Here is a 10574-nt window from a genome sequence, read left to right on the forward strand (position 1 = left end):
TGGCCTGGCTCCCAAAATGGCCAGACCACGAGGCTCCTTTGTCTTGTCCACTGACCGTCTTGCTCCCTTCACCTTCCCCAGGTCGAGCGACCCGGGGCCTTCCTTATTTGGGCATGTACTTTCCCGCGAAACGTGGTTGCTTTCGCGGGCTTCTACATGTCGTTTGTGTGCCTCCAGGGTGTGGGCTGGGATGTCTGGTCCCAATACACATCCTGGGTGCCAGAGAGTCTAGGGTGGTGTGAATGCCTGGGACCACCGTGGTCCGTGATTGGTCCACGTATGGTATGTGTGTTGATGAGCGGATCTCCCATTGGCTCCCCTCCGTTTTGGCGCGAAGGGAACCGTGGATAAGAGGGGGCTGGAAACACCACTACCATGTCGATCTCCTGAGTTCTCACGAACGAAGGAATACAGGAGCCAAGTATCCTGCAACCACGAGGCTGGACCGAGGAATCGCTGGTGACCCGCTGAAGGAATCCTCCTTTGCACTGCTGTCGTCCTGTGAAACCCTTTCCTCCTTTGATCGAACCAGAAGGCCTGTACTGGTGCTTCGACCTTTGGAATAGCAGGAACAGCTATTCCCGGCGACTTCATCATCTCCTGCCAAGTAAGCCTTCGGAAGTGTCTCTGGGCCATCCAGTTGACTGACCAGCTTATAAGGGAGTCCTGCTCTGTAACCGCCGCCAGGTTGTGTTGTATTTCGAGTCCTTGTCACTCTCCCACGCTTCGTACACTTGGCGTTCCCAAGTCTGAAGGGAGGAGTGTACATTTGGCTCGAATACACACGGCCGCTCCGTTGTCCTGCTGCGGCAACAAACTGTGCTGGTTTCGTCGATTGGGACGTCTTTTTGCTCTACACGACTACGAGGCGTTCCCTGCTCTTCTGAACCTGCCAGCTGCTGAAACTAACGTGGAGAAGCCTGGGTCTGCTTGCTTCGGGGACCGGTGAGTAGTATAGCTAGGATCTGGTCGCCCTCCTGCAGTATCCCATTGCTTTTCCCTGCTGTGTAAAAACAGCACCCTTTTGCCGTACTCGCGCTCTGCTTCTGCTCGCTGTGGAGGCTGCGCTTGAGTTGCGGAACCTGTTCTCCTTCTGCTGTGCACTAACCCGAACTGCCTGACTTCCTCCGAAGAGCTTCTCCTTTTGCCCGTTGGCACCGGCGTGGCAGGTACTTTGAGCACAAGGCTCCACTCTTCGCAGGGCTCGGACTTCCATCTAGTTAGGTGCCTCTGAAGGCGAACTGAGTCTAAAGTGTTATCGCACTGCCTGTTTTCCTTTCCTTTCAGGTGGACTACATATTTCGTGCTTTAAACGCTTGCGACTGTGTATTTGTATATATATTGTGTTGATATGGTATGTGTTGGTTTAATATTGTGATATTGTGATTTTCTCGCTACGGTCATTATTTTAAAGGCCTTAAAATAAATGTGTATATATTTTTGATATAACAACTGTTTGGAGTAGTTTGTAAGCGCTCTTGCTTTGTGTGCTCATTGCGGGCTTTCAGTCACCCTCACCCCTCTTGAGACCTAGTCTTGACCGCCGCGATCGCTACCTTGATTGGTCTGGCTCGTCCAGAGGTTACCCTGTTCCAAGTAATTAGGTTGGCCTTCTGAACTTCTGCGCCACCAGGACAGAGTTCAGAAATCCGTCTTAACAAATTGGTGTACAGCGGTGGGATACGACTGAGGGTATCCAGTGTTGCGCTCGAACTAAGGCATTTCAGGTTATTCCAACCAGTACACGTAGTGAATTGTTGTAGTATAACTTTAAAAAGGCCATAGTCCTATCAAACAGTATGGAAACAAATACCTTGTTAACTTTAAATGCTTCCAAATCAGAAACATTGAAGAAGATGTGTGCGAAGAGAGGTGTTTCCTCTCAAGGCACTAAATTGGAAATGATCCAAAGAATCGTGGCGTGGCAAGAAGCGCAGCTTGACGCTATAACTTCTGAGGACAGTGCAGAAGGTGGTGGGGCTGCTCTCACTGGTAGAACCGACGGTTCTGCCGCTGCACTGATCCATCGCGACCACGAGGACAGGGAGGACGAGATGTCTAATGTTTCCTCTGCCAGTGTTGATGGGGATGCTATGCTTGAATTCAAGAAGCAAGAGCTGCGGTTTAGGCAGCAGGAGCTTGAATTCAGCATAGCCAAACTAAAAATCGAACAGGCAGAAAAACAGAAAGACAGGGATCACCAGTTGGAACTGGCCAAGCTTCAGGTTGCAATTGGGTCCCAGGGTCCTGGACATGGGTCTGGGGCTTCCTCTCATCCACGGTTTCCAAAAGATCTGCTCAGTGTGTATGAAGAACGGAATGACATTATGGACTGGCTGAATGCGTTTGAGTATGCATGCGAAGTTCATAAAGTTGACAATGCTGATAAGATTGCGTGGTTACTCAGCAGACTGCCCCATTCTGGCTGTAGTGCCATTATGGAAATGTCGAAGGCTGAGCGAGCTGATTTCGCAATGTTAAAGCAAACTCTCATTTTAAAGTTTGGGAAGACTCCGGCCCAATATTTAAAGCGTTTTCGAGAGTATAAGAAAAAGGAAGGTGGTACTTGGGTATCTTATGTCGCTGAATCTTTGAAAAACTTAACTGGCTGGGTCGAAGGTTATAAGGTTTCTACCTTCGAAGGCATGATAAATCTTGTCATGCTGGAACACATTTTTGGTTCTTCTTCCCCGGAGCTTAAGCAGCATTTGGCCGATTCGAAGGAGATAGATCCTAAGAAGCTGGCCATTGCAGCAGATTTATGGGTGTCACATCGAGTGTCCCATAAGGACAAAACTCATCCTGGTAAGCAGGAGGAAGGGAAAAAGTCCAAAGATATGGAGGGTGGGGAATCTGCTAAATCTTCTTCCCATAAGGGCCACAAAAAGAAAAATAAGGGTAAGACACAAGAGAACTCACAGGGTAGTGGAGGTCCGCCTCCGCAACAGAACTCTGGTTACAATAAGCCTCCCTACGTAAACAGACCCACTGGGGCTTGTTTTTCTTGTGGAGCAACTGACCATGTGAAGGGGGATCCCCGGTGTAAGGTTAGACCTTTGGGGGTCCACTCCGCTAATCTGGCCTTCTCCTCCTACGAGGAAGAAGAGATTACAGGAGCATCCTTCTCCTCAGACTCGTTTCCCAGCGGAATAGAGGCTGAGGTAGTTTTAGTGTCCCTAGGTTCCTGGGAGCCGAAAGTCGCAGAGGCTTATGCTAGGATTCCGGATAATACCAAGCACTACTTTAAAGACAGTGTGCTGATCACTGGAGTGGATACTCCAGCTCTTAGGGATAGTGGGTGCAGTCGCACTGTAGTGGATTCTACCTTGGTAGACTCAGAGGAAGTTGCCAGAGCTACTCTGATGCCCACTAAGTTGGCTGACGGCCCCCTCCGTATGTTTCCAGTAATACCTGTAAATCTTACTTTAAATGGTACAGCAGTCACGATTCCAGTGAGCATTCAGAGAAACGTCCCGGGAAAGGTCTTGTTAGGTAATGATCTCAGAGCTTTAGGGCTCGTAGGAGACACTGCCGAAAGACCCTACACACGGTCTCAAGCACGGGCAGCATTGGCCAAGTCCAATACGCCGCCCCAGCCGAAGGGGAAACCCAAGGCGAAAGGAGTCTACAAGTCAAAACGAGGGAAAGAGAATATTCCCCCGAGCTCGCCTACCACTGCGGTGGAGGAAGTTGGTCAATCGCCCGGGCCTGACGAGGAGGTGGCGATGCCTGAAGTATTCGACCCCAACGATCATCCTGAACTAAAAGACTTGTTAGTTGAAGGAGGTCCTGATAGGGACAAATTCAGTAAAGGCCAACGTGAGTGCCCATCTCTGGAAGGCCTAAGGAGACAGGCCTGCTCCCAGCTTGAGGGTGAACCTCCTGGGAAGCATAGGATTTATTGGGAAGGTGGACTCCTGTATAGTGAGCCCACAGAGTCTACAGAAGGAGACCATATGAGGTTGGTGGTTCCCCTTGCTGTTAGGCCCTTCCTCCTGCAGTTGGCGCATGAAGTTCCCCTTGCTGGTCACCTTGGTATGAAGAGGACCAAGCAAAGGTTATCCATGCACTTCTACTGGCCCAAGATGGGGGTGCAAGTAGAAAGTCACTGCAGGAGTTGTGCCTCCTACCAGTTGTCTGGTAAGGTTGGCGCGACAATCCAAGCTCCGTTGGTACCGCTCCCAGTTGTGGGGGTACCATTTGAAAGGGTAGGGATCGACATCGTTGGTCCCCTTGACCCGCAAACATCCTCGGGCAATAGGTTTATCCTGGTGCTGGTCGACCATGCAACCAGGTATCCTGAGGCCATCCCATTGAAAACTGTAACTGCCAAGTCAGTTGCAAAAGCTTTACTCGGCATATTTACTAGGGTTGGCTTCCCTAAAGAAGTTGTGTCAGAGCGTGGCAGCAACTTTATGTCGAAGTATATGCAGGCTATGTGGAAAGAATGTGGGGTCACCTACAAGTTCTCTTCTGCATACCACCCCCAGACCAATGGTCTGGTGGAACGTTTCAACAGAACGTTAAAGAGCATGATTGGGGCTCTGGAGGAGCCTCAGAGAAGAAAATGGGATCTTCTTTTACCATGCTTGCTGTTTGCCTACAGAGAGGTACCACAGGAGGGTGTTGGCTTCAGCCCCTTCGAACTTCTGTTCGGTCATCCCGTACGGGGACCCTTAGCCATCGTCAAAGAGGGATGGGAGATGCCCACTCCCCCTGTTACTACCAATGTAGTTGATTATGTGCTAGGGCTCAGAAAACGGATGATACTTCTGATGGGCTTGGCTAGTGATAAATTGAAGGCAGGGCAAGCGCTGGTGAAACATTGGTACGACCAGAAAGCTTCCCTCATCAACTTTACACCTGGTCAGCAAGTCCTGATCATGAATCCAATAAGGCCTCGAGCTTTACAGGACAAATGGTCAGGCCCTTACACAGTGGTGGAGCCCCTGGGTGAGGTGAACTATTTAGTGGACCTTGGAAGGCCTGGACAGGCTCCAAAAGTGTTTCACGTGAATAGGCTGAAGGTTTTCGTCCCAAGAGTCGAAATCGCAGCACTGCTACTGGCTTCAGATGTTGAGGAAGAGGAGTCAGAACCTCTCCCCGACCTGTTCCAAAGCGGTCCTTCAGATAGCTCCGTTGAAGGTGTCCGAGTGGCCCCTCACCTGACTCCGAATAGCAGGCTGAGGTGAAAAGTTTGCTTAGGCAGTTTTCCCCCCTGTTTTCACAGTCCCCTGGTTTGACACCTTGGTGCAAACATAACATTGACACAGGAGACAGTGTACCTACCAAAAGTAGGGGATACAGGATGTCAGATAAAGTACGGTCTTATATTAAGACCGAGGTCAACAAGATGTTAGATCTTGGGGTGATTGAACCCTCTAGTAGTCCTTGGTCCAGCCCAGTGGTGTTGGTTCCAAAGGCAGGCACTTCTGAATTGAGGTTCTGCGTGGATTACAGGGCTCTGAATGCTGTCACCAAGACAGATGCACACCCCTTGCCTCGAACAGATGAGCTGGTGGATACTTTGGGTGCCTCCAGGTACCTCAGCACGTTTGACCTCACTGCTGGCTATTGGCAAATAGCTTTAGCAGAACATGCCAAGGAGAAGACAGCATTTTCTACTCCAGACGGCTTTTACCAATTCCGGGTAATGCCGTTCGGGTTGAAGAATGCACCTGCCACTTTCCAGAGGCTTGTGAATCATGTGTTGAATGGGTTGGACGATATAGCAGTTTTCAGTGCCACCTGGGAAGACCATGTGAAACACCTCGGGATTGTGCTCCAGGCTCTTCGGAAAGCCCACTTGACCATAAAGGCTAGTAAATGCCAGATTGGACAAGGCTCAGTGGTTTACCTTGGACATGAAGTAGGTGGAGGGAGGATACAGCCTCTACCCAGTAAAGTACAATCAGTACAAGACTGGCCTACCCCCACTACGCAAACCCAAGTGAGAGCCTTCTTAGGACTCACGGGTTATTATCGCAATTTTGTGGCAGACTATGGCACCATAGCTGCTCCTCTGACTGCCCTCACAACTCCGAAGAAACCCAAGAAGGTAACTTGGACCGACGAGTGTGAGAAGGCCTTCAATGGCTTAAAAGACTCCTTGTGCCAGGCCCCTGTGCTAAGGGCCCCTGATTATCAAAGACCTTTTATCGTGCAGACGGATGCCTCTGACACTGGGATAGGAGCTGTACTATCACAAGTAGATGAGAAGGGTAAGGAACACCCTATCGGTTTTATTAGTCGCCAGTTTAAGGACAGAGAGCTCAGATGGTCCACGGTAGAGAAAGAATGTTTCTCTGTTGTGTGGGCCCTAAGGAAGCTGAGGCCCTACCTCTATGGGACCCACTTCACTGTGCAGACTGACCATAAGCCGTTAAAGTGGCTAATGAACATGAAGGGGGAGAATCCAAAGTTGCTTAGGTGGTCCATAAGTCTACAAGGCTTCGACTTCACTATTGAGCATAGGCCAGGTGTCCAACATAGCAATGCTGATGGGTTGTCCAGAATGTTTAACCGACCTGAACAAGAGACTCATCCAGGGGTGGATTAGTTCCCCCTGTCCATAGTCTGGGAGGGGCGAGTGTTAGGAAAGATTTCGTAATTGTAGGTAATTTTCCTTCCATGTGGCAACCCCTAAACTTTTTGCTATTGTTTTTAACCTTGTTCTTGACTTTGCCAGAGAAGTACAGCCTTCTGCCGCACTTCTCTGGGCTTTCGCTCCTTTCTTACGGGGAAACTGACATGCCCTTAAGACAGTCAGTACCGGGGAACGCTGTTTCCCGTAGTTTCTTTTATCATGTTGCGGCTGTAGTGCAACATGACACAAGAGGGCACTGTAAGCTAAGTTACAGCTGTCTTGGGTCTCTAGCCTTCTACAGGCCCTAGATACTCTTTTAGGATGGTATTTTGATCGGTGCAAGTCATTCAGGGACTGGAATGGTGGCAGCGATCCTTTTGTTTATTTTGAGCTCCTTTTGGCGTTCTGAGCACGTTTTTCGCACTGAACCCAAAATGGTGGCCTGGCTCCCAAAATGGCCAGACCACGAGGCTCCTTTGTCCTGTCCACTGACCGTCTTGCTCCCTTCACCTTCCCCAGGTCGGGCGACCCGGGGCCTTCCTTTTTTGGGCATGTACTTTCCCGCGAAACGTGGTTGCTTTCGCGGGCTTCTACATGTCGTTTGTGTGCCTCCAGGGTGTGGGCTGGGATGTCTGGTCCCAATACACATCCTGGGTGCCAGAGAGTCTGGGGTGGTGTGAATGCCTGGGACCACCGTGGTCCATGATTGGTCCACGTATGGTATGTGTGTTGATGAGCGGATCTCCCATTGGCTCCCCCCCGTTTTGGCGCGAAGGGAACCGTGGATAAGAGGGAGCTGGAAACACCACTACCATGTCGATCTCCTGAGTTCTCACGAACGAAGGAATACAGGAGCCAAGTATCCTGCAACCACGAGGCTGGACCGAGGAATCGCTGGTGACCCGCTGAAGGAATCCTCCTTTGCACTGCTGTCGTCCTGTGAAACCCTTTCCTCCTTTGATCGAACCAGAAGGCCTGTACTGGTGCTTCGACCTTTGGAATAGCAGGAACAGCTATTCCCGGCGACTTCATCATCTCCTGCCAAGTAAGCCTTCGGAAGCGTCTCTGGGCATCCAGTTGACTGACCAGCTTACAAGGGAGTCCTGCTCTGTAACTGCCGCCAGGTTGTGTTGTATGTCGAGTCCTTGTCACTCTCCCACGCTTCGTACACTTGGCGTTCCCAAGTCTGAAGGGAGGAGTGTACATTTGGCTTGAATACACACGGCCGCTCCGTTGTCCTGCTGCGGCAACAAACTGTGCTGGTTTCGTCGATTGGGACGTCTTTTTGCTCTACACGACTACGAGGCGTTCCCTGCTCTTATGAACCTGCCAGCTGCTGAAACTAACGTGGAGAAGCCTGGGTCTGCTTGCTTCGGGGACCGGTGAGTAGTTTAGCTAGGATCTGGTCGCCCTCCTGCAGTATCCCATTGCTTTTCCCTGCTGTGTAAAAACAGCACCCTTTTGGCCGTACTCGCGCTCTGCTTCTGCCCGCTGTGGAGGCTGCGCTTGAGTTGCGGAACCTGTTCTCCTTCTGCTGTGCACTAACCCGAACTGCCTGACTTCCTACGAAGAGCTTCCCCTTTTGCCCGTTTGCACCGGCGTGGCAGGTACTTTGAGCACAAGGCTCCACTCTTCGCAGGGCTCGGACTTCCATCTAGTTAGGTGCCTCTGAAGGCGAACTGAGTCTAAAGTGTTATCGCACTGCCTGTTTTCCTTTCCTTTCAGGTGGACTACATATTTCGTGCTTTAAACGCTTGCGACTGTGTATTTGTATATATATTGTGTTGATATGGTATGTGTTGGTTTAATATTGTGATATTGTGATTTTCTCGCTACGGTCATTGTTTTAAAGGCCTTAAAATAAATGTGTATCTATTTTTGATATAACAACTGTTTGGAGTAGTTTGTAAGCGCTCTTGATTTGTGTGCTCACTGCGGGCTTTCAGTCACCCTGACCCCTCTTGAGACCTAGTCTTGACCGCCGCGATCGCTACCTTGATTGGTCTGGCTTGTCCAGAGGTTACCCTGTTCCAAGTAATTAGGTTGGCCTTCTGAACTTCTGCGCCACCAGGACAGAGTTCAGAAATCCGTCTTAACAGAAGGGTCTCAGGTTTGGTATAAGCATTGAGATATCACATCACATGCTATAGGAATGGTCTCAGGATTGGAATGGGAAGGACTTGGATATCACATCTCATGCTATAGGCAGGGTCTCAGGTTTGGAAAGGGAAGGAGATGGATATCACATTTCATGTTAGAGGTAGGATCTCAGGTTTGGTATTAGAGGCATTGAGATATCACATCTCATGCTATCAGAAGGGTCTCAGGATTGGAATGGGAAGGAGTTGGATATCACATTTCATGCTAAAGGGAGGGTCTCAGGTTTGGAAGGGGAAGGATTTGGAAATCACATCTCATATTATAGGAAGGATCTCAGGTTTGGTATTAGAAGCATTGAGATATCACATCTCATGCTATCGGAAGGATCTCAGGTTTGGTGTAAGAGGCATTGAGATATCACATCTCATGCTATCATAAGGGTCTCAGGATTGGAATGGGAAGGAGTTGGATATCACATCTCATGTTATAGGAAGGATCTCAGGTTTGGTATTAGAAGCATTGAGACATCACATCTCATGCTATAGGAAGGGTCTCAGGATTGGAATGGGAAGGAGTTGGATATCACATCTCATGCTATAGGAAGGGTCTCAGGTTTGGTATAAGCATTGAGATATCACATCTCATGCTATAGGAAGGGTCTCAGGATTGGAATGGGAAGGATTTGGATATCACATCTTATGCTATAGGAAGGGTCTCAGGTTTGGTATAAGCATTGAGATATCATATCTCATGCTTTAGGAAGGGTCTCAGGATTGGAATGGGAAGAAGTTGGATATCACATCTCATGCTATAGGAAGGGTCTCAGGTTTGGTATAAGCATTGAGATATCACATCTCATGCTATAGGAAGGGTCTCAGGGTTGGAATGGGAAGGAGTTGTGTATGACATCTCATGCCATAGGAAGGGTCTCAGGTTTGGTATAAGCATTGAGATATCACATCACATGCTATAGGAAGGGTCTCAGGATTGGAATGGGAAGGACTTGGATATCACATCTCATGCTATAGGCAGGGTCTCAGGTTTGGAAAGGGAAGGAGATGGATATCACATTTCATGTTAGAGGTAGGATCTCAGGTTTGGTATTAGAGGCATTGAGATATCACATCTCATGCTATCAGAAGGGTCTCAGGATTGGAATGGGAAGGAGTTGGATATCACATTTCATGCTAAAGGGAGGGTCTCAGGTTTGGAAGGGGAAGGATTTGGAAATCACATCTCATATTATAGGAAGGATCTCAGGTTTGGTATTAGAAGCATTGAGATATCACATCTCATGCTATCGGAAGGATCTCAGGTTTGGTATAAGAGGCATTGAGATATCACATCTCATGCTATCATAAGTGTCTCAGGATTTGAATGGGAAGGAGTTGGATATCACATCTCATGTTATAGGAAGGATCTCAGGTTTGCTATTAGAAGCATTGAGACATCACATCTCATGCTATAGGAAGGGTCTCAGGATTGGAATGGGAAGGAGTTGGATATCACATCTTATGCTATAGGAAGGGTCTCAGGTTTGGTATAAGCATTGAGATATCACATCTCATGCTATAGGAAGGGTCTCAGGATTGGAATAGGAAGGATTTGGATATCACATCTTATGCTATAGGAAGGGTCTCAGGTTTGGTATAAGCATGGAGATATCACTTCTCATGCTATAGGAAGTGTCTCAGGATTGGAATGGGAAGGAGTTGGATATCACATCTCATGCTACAGGAAGGGTCTCAGATTTGGTATAAGCATTGAGATATCACATCTCATGCTATAGGAAGGGTCTCAGGATTGGAATGGGAAGGAGTTGTATATGACATCTCAGGCCATAGGAAGGGTCTCAGATTTGGTATAAGCATTGAGATATCACATCTCA

This window comes from Ambystoma mexicanum, unplaced genomic scaffold, assembly GCF_040938575.1.
Source record: "Ambystoma mexicanum isolate Mex_15411 unplaced genomic scaffold, UKY_AmexF1_1 Mex_scaf5, whole genome shotgun sequence".
In the NCBI taxonomy this organism is placed as follows: domain Eukaryota; kingdom Metazoa; phylum Chordata; class Amphibia; order Caudata; family Ambystomatidae; genus Ambystoma; species Ambystoma mexicanum.